Below are 6,300 nucleotides of genomic sequence, written 5' to 3' on the forward strand. Positions count from 1 at the left end.
TCAAATATTAGGTGAGCCTCTCCTTATTAAACCTCAAATAAATTAATTGTTTCTTTATATAAGGCAGTGGATGAATGATTCAGAAATTCAAGAGATAGGTACTAATCAGAAGTATTTAAAAATGAAATGCCTTTATTTTTAACTCAATATAACACTAGTAATCAGATATCTGCCCTGGTTTCTCATTCTCCCTTTTCTTCTTTGTAAGATCCCTCTAACTAAAATGGCAAGGGTTTAAGCAGGCTAGAAATACCCTTTCATTTATCTCCCATCCTAGAATAGAAATCTCATTTTTTGCTAAGCTCTGGATATTTTCCGATTACAGTTTGATCCTCCAAGGTGACTTGTCTCCTATTTTATATCCAAGATGATTGGGAGTGAGTTTTTCAATCACTAGTTTTTCTTTTCATTAGGAACCCTTGGGGGTGGGCATGGGTGGGGGCACAAGATCTAGGAGATGAAACTACAAAATAGCAAGTGGGTAGATTCTCATGACTGTTCAGGAGAGCAAAGGCTGTAGAACATCTCATGCTGTTGTTCTCTTTTCTTGACATAACACATCAATTATTGGTGGAAACAATGGCCCAGCTTTGCTATATAATGCTGTCATAGTGATAGCTTTAAAATCAGCACATTGGTAGAGAAGCACTGTGACAGTGAAAATGTTTTGGAAGATCCCTGCCAGTCCCACCAGCTTGCCTTACAGGAGTGTTGGAGGATTTTCCATGTAAATGGTTCCTATATCACCAACTTGAGACCAACTCTGGATGTAATTGCTATTAAAAAGTGCTTTTAAAACATTCTTGTTCTTGTTAAAACATTCTTGTTAAAATTTGAGAGTGAGATTAAAGATGGAAAAGAAGGCTTGTAGAACCATGGCTCAGCTCTGTCTTATGCTGTTTAATACATACATTTGCATTGATAGAAGGCCATTACTGCTCACACTGGGTGACACAAACAGTTAAGCACTTGGCTACTGGCCAAAAGGTTGATGCTTTTGCAGACAAAACTGATGTTCTGCTTCTGAAAGGCTGTAGCCTTGAAAACCCCATGGGGATGCTCTGCAGCACATGGTATTAACATGAGTCAGACCAATTTGAAGACAACTACCAACAACTGGCTCTTCCATTAGTTTTATGATAAGGGATTGAAGGACTATTAAAATAATATTTTATCCCATGTATGATTGTTAAACTTTTCCCATCAATTCATTCTATCAGAATTTTAAAAACATCAGTAAATGCTGCAAAAGTATTTTTTTAAAATCATTTTATTGGGGGCTCATACAGCTCTTATCACAATCCATACATCCATCCATTGTGTAAAGCGCATTTGTACATTTGTTGCCATCATCATTTTTTTCTTTTTCGTTTTATTAGGGGCTCATACAACTCTTATCACAATCCATCAATTGTGTAAAGCACATTTGTACATTCATTACCTTCATCAGTCTCAAGTCGTTTAGTGACCTTATAGGTAGAGTAGAACTGCTGCTGTGGGTTTCTGATCCTTGTTTACAAGAACAGAAAGCTTCCTCTCTCTCTCCTTTGCAGGGGATGGTGGGTTTGAACTGCTGACCTTGTGCTTAAAAACCTAACTCATAACCTGCTACACCACCAGCTCTTTTGGAAAAATACAGAGTTGGAATTTACACATTAATTCATAAAGTAAGAGTTAGCTTGAAACAAGTCTGCATTAGTTAAGATTAGTCAAGACTTTTTGGTTACAAGCAGATGTCAGAAAACCAAACCAGCTTGAGCAAAACAGAGGACTTCCTGGTTTATGTAACTGTCCGGTTCCGGTGGAGGTGACACAAATGCTCCATGGCTCTCTAAACCCAAAACCAAACCCAGTGCTGCTGAGTTGTTTCACATGACAGAGTATAACTACTCATGGGTTTTTCCAAGTCTAAATCTTTAAAGAAGCAGACTGATATATCTTTCTCCTGGCAATTGGCTAGTGGCTCTGAACTGCTGACCTTTCAGCTAGCAGTCAACCACTTTAATTACTATGGCACCAGAGCTCCCAATAACTCTCTAAAAACCAATCCAAACCCACGGCCACTGAGTTGATTTCAACTCACAGTGAGCCTACATAGGTTTTTTGAGACTGGAAATCTATGCAGGAGGAGACAGCTTCATCTGGTGGCCTTGAACAGCTTATATTGTAGTGAGCAGCCTGATTCCTAACCCATAATTTCAAATGAATTCATCAGCATTTTCTTTTTCCTATTTCCCTCTCTCAGTTCTGCCAACAGGTGCTCTCGTGTGATGGGAAAGGTGGCAGTTGACAGCTCTACCTTTCATTTTTATTGCTCATGAGCTGAGAGAGAGAGAGACCTCCCTTCTCTTTATCTTTACATAGAATCTCATGGATGCACTATGTGACTACCTCTTTGATTGATTACTATGAAAGGGAGAGGTGAGCATATGGTTAGTCAAGAGTCAGGCAAGACCCTGTTTCTTAAGAGTGTTTCTATGATTGAAATGGTGCAGTTTCCCTGTGGAAGAGAGTGTGCTGGGGAAGTAAAAACATATTTAGGTGAGGCCTACCTATTTGAATCTAATATAAAGATGTCTGGTAGGAAGTAATTTTGTATGTGACCTTCTTTATCACCAAGCATTTACTCAAATGATATAAATCTACTTAGGCACCACTTGTTACAATGTGAAAACATACCTTCTATCTCTTAATCCTGGTTTTCATGAATATCCCCCAGTGATATTCATCTCTTGGGATTCATGCCCTTCTGCTTGAGTACTGGGCCTAGTGATTTATGACAAAAATTATGGGATGACAATTCCCAGATTGGATTATAAATGTCACTGACTTCCTTTTTTGTTGTTCTAAAGTGTTTTAATTTTTTTAATTAAAAAAAAATCTAACAGTTTTATTAACATGTAATTCATTTATCATATAATTCAAATTTAAAGATATTTTAAAAAGTTGTTCAATCATCACCACAGTCAACTTTAGAACATTTTCTTCTTTCTTGTACTATTATTAGCTTCCCATTTTCTTGCAGCCTCTCCTGCCATACTCCAAGAAACTGTTAAACTGTTACTGTTTTACCTATTTTGGATTTCATATGAAGAAAATGTACAAAACCAAAAAACCCAAATCACAACAACAATAACAAAACATTAAAATCTCAATTGAAAAGTAAAATCTCAGAATATAATAAAAAGTAGAGCAAGTTTTAAATGGGTCAGAAGGGAGAACAACTAATATGGTATTCAATTTTAACTGAGCTATATCTGCCTTTGTCCACTTTCCAATGCATCTGTCTGATAGTCAGTGGCCAGCGGGGGTTCTTGGGAACCCTGTGAATGGATTTGGGGCTTCACTGTCACCCATAGCAAACTGGGTGCTCAGAATTTAAGCTCTAACACTGTTTTCTCCTCTGGTTTTGGATTTTATTATTTACAATCCTTGGATCACACAGGATTTAGCTGATACCATACTTGGTTGGCTGCTTATTTTAAGACAAGTTTTTAAGAACCCAGGTGCTATTCTTTCTGATATGTGGGCACACTTCTTCACCATACTCTGTTATAACACCTATTTCTTCAATGATCTCTTCATGATGGCAAGTATTGAGTAGGGCCACACCATAAGGATTAATTGCTCCCAGACGAGTGATATGAAAATCCATTCGTTTATTGATGGTTTCTGTATGTGTGACTTCCTTCTGTTGTTCTCTCTTTGATGAAGCTTGCTGCCGTGTTGGAGGGGCCCACATCGCGACTGAGAGTGGATAGCAGTCAGGAACGACCTGAGCTGCGCAATAACTAAGGGAAGGAGAATGGAAGCCCATTTCCCTCAGGCAAGCTTTGAGATGACTTCAGCCCCAGCCAACATCTTAGTTACGCCCTGAGGCTCCGAGACAGAGGATCCAGTTAAACCATGCCTGGATTTCTGGCCCAAATGGAACTGCCAGATAATAAATGTCGTTTTAAGTCACTGTTTTTGTTTTTTTTTAATTCATCATTTTATTGGGAGCTCTTACAGATGTCATAATATTCCATAATTCAAATAGATCAAGCATAACTGTACAATTGCTAATACAGTTTCAAACATTTTCTTTCTTCTTGAACTCTTTGATATCAGCTTCCTTTTATCCCCTCCCTCCGCCACCCTTCCCCCCCAGGAACCCTTGTTATTGTTATATATTATTATTCTATTATATATATACATATATTTACTTTTTAGCTGTTTCTTACCCCATCCAATATATCTATTCACCTACAATTCTATTATTTGCTCCCCTCGAGTGGGCTTTTGCAGTCATCATTTCTATCAGATCCTCCTTTCCCTTCTCCTTCCCCCTCTTTCCCAATATTCAGGGAATCATTACTCCGATTGCTGTTTCTGAAGGGTTATCCATCCTGGCGCTCCTGCATTGAACGATCTTAATTATACACATGAACATATGTAGGTCTAACAGTATTAATAAGGTGAAACATAAGCCTTAATAGTAAGGGGTGTAAATATTAAAGAACAGAGGATAGTTATGTGTTTCATCAGTGTTATACCACAGCCTGAATCCCTCATCCCCACCACCTCCCATCCCATGTGGGCCCTTTGTGAGGGCCTGTGCAATTGTCTTGCAGGTGGGTTTTGGGTCTCCACTTTGTCACACCAATTTGATTGCTTGTTTTTGAACTTCTGATACTTATTTCCGTTGACACCTCAGGATCACACAGGCTGGTGTGCTTCTTCAGTGTAGGCTTTGTTGATTCCCTGCTCAATGGCCACTTGTTTGACTACAAGCCTTTAAGAGTCCAGATCCTATATCTTTTAATAGCTGGGCACCATCAGCTTTCTCCACCACATTTGCTTATGTACCCATTTTGTTTAAGTCCCTTAGTTTTGAGGGAATTTGTTATGCATCATCAAGTGACAAATACAATGAGGGACTTATTAACACTTAGTATTCTGCTGTACATCTCATGCATGGTTGGGATATAGCATGATGCGCTTGCTCTTGTAGTTCTGGGTTCTGGTTGTTCTGGTCATGCAGTGATGACTGCTGAGTTGTTTCATTTTCTGAGTCTCCTAGATTTCTGAGCTGCTTTTGCACTCTATTTTCAGAATCATGATGCTTTCCAGCCCACATCGTCACAATCTAGAGCAAGCACTATTATTGTTGTTAGGTGCCATCAAGCAGTCTTAATTTGTGGTGACCCTGTGTCTAACAGAAGAAAACACCGCTTGGTGCTTTACAATTTTCACAATTGTTGCTTAAGCCTATTATTGCAGCCACTGTGTCACTCCATCTCATGAGGGTCTTTTTCGCTGACCCATTATTTGACCAAGTGCAATGTTTTTCTCCAGGAACTGTCTCATGATAACATGTTTGCAGTACTGTGATAAAGTCTCACCATCCTGACCGAAAAGGAGCATTCTAGCTGTATCCCCAGTATGTATATGTATAAACCTACTCCCCACAGTTTTTATGCTCTTCTTATTCTTTTCTCAGTGTCCTCTACTTAAGAGAAGAAAAGTTGATCATCTGGTTGGGCCAAGCCTGGTAGGGTGAGATTGCTTCTGTTGAGTTGATACCAACTCCTCATGATTTCCAGCATGTTCAATTTTTATCATTTCAGCTATTAACCAGTGCTCTCATTTATCAAACATGATGTATTCCTCTATCAATTGACTCATTCTGTGACATGTCCAAATCAAGAGAGTTGGATACTATTCTGTTGTAATCTATGAGATTTTCATTGGCTGATTTTTGGAACTATATCACCAGTCCTTTCTTCCTAGTCAGTTTTAGGACGGTTTCACTGAGATCTGTCTACTGTAGGTGGCTCTGCTGGCTTTTAAAATATCAATGGCATAGCTAACAGTATCAAAGCAATTTGCAAGCTACCACAGCATTTCAAAATGACATGTGGTGGGCAGGATGTTGTGCTGTATATGTCAGTATATTTTCTCTCTTTTGCATCTTGAATTGTTATGGTGTCTGCCTAGGCAAAGTCTGTTTCTTTCTCTCTCTCTCCTTCTCCCAGCTCTGAAACTGGTTGGTTACATAATGGCAGAGTTGATTATCTCTGTAGACTAACCACTTTAGGTTTAGAGAGAATAGATGGCAGACCTCATTTAGGACCCCATGTCTAACCCACGTTCTTTAATCCAGCTTGTGTCAGACATTGGCATTGTGAGTTATTAGATGCTGGCTTGGCAGCAAGTAATAAAGTGGCAATTTCCCCACTGTTTACTATGCTCTATAGCTTTCTTGGTTGGAAAAGGTACAGGCAGGAGAGGTGAGGGGAAAGGCATGATTCAGGTTTA

This window comes from Echinops telfairi, unplaced genomic scaffold (assembly GCF_000313985.2).
Source record: "Echinops telfairi isolate 266 unplaced genomic scaffold, ASM31398v2 ScPeMD7_18;HRSCAF=68, whole genome shotgun sequence".
In the NCBI taxonomy this organism is placed as follows: Eukaryota; Metazoa; Chordata; class Mammalia; order Afrosoricida; family Tenrecidae; genus Echinops; species Echinops telfairi.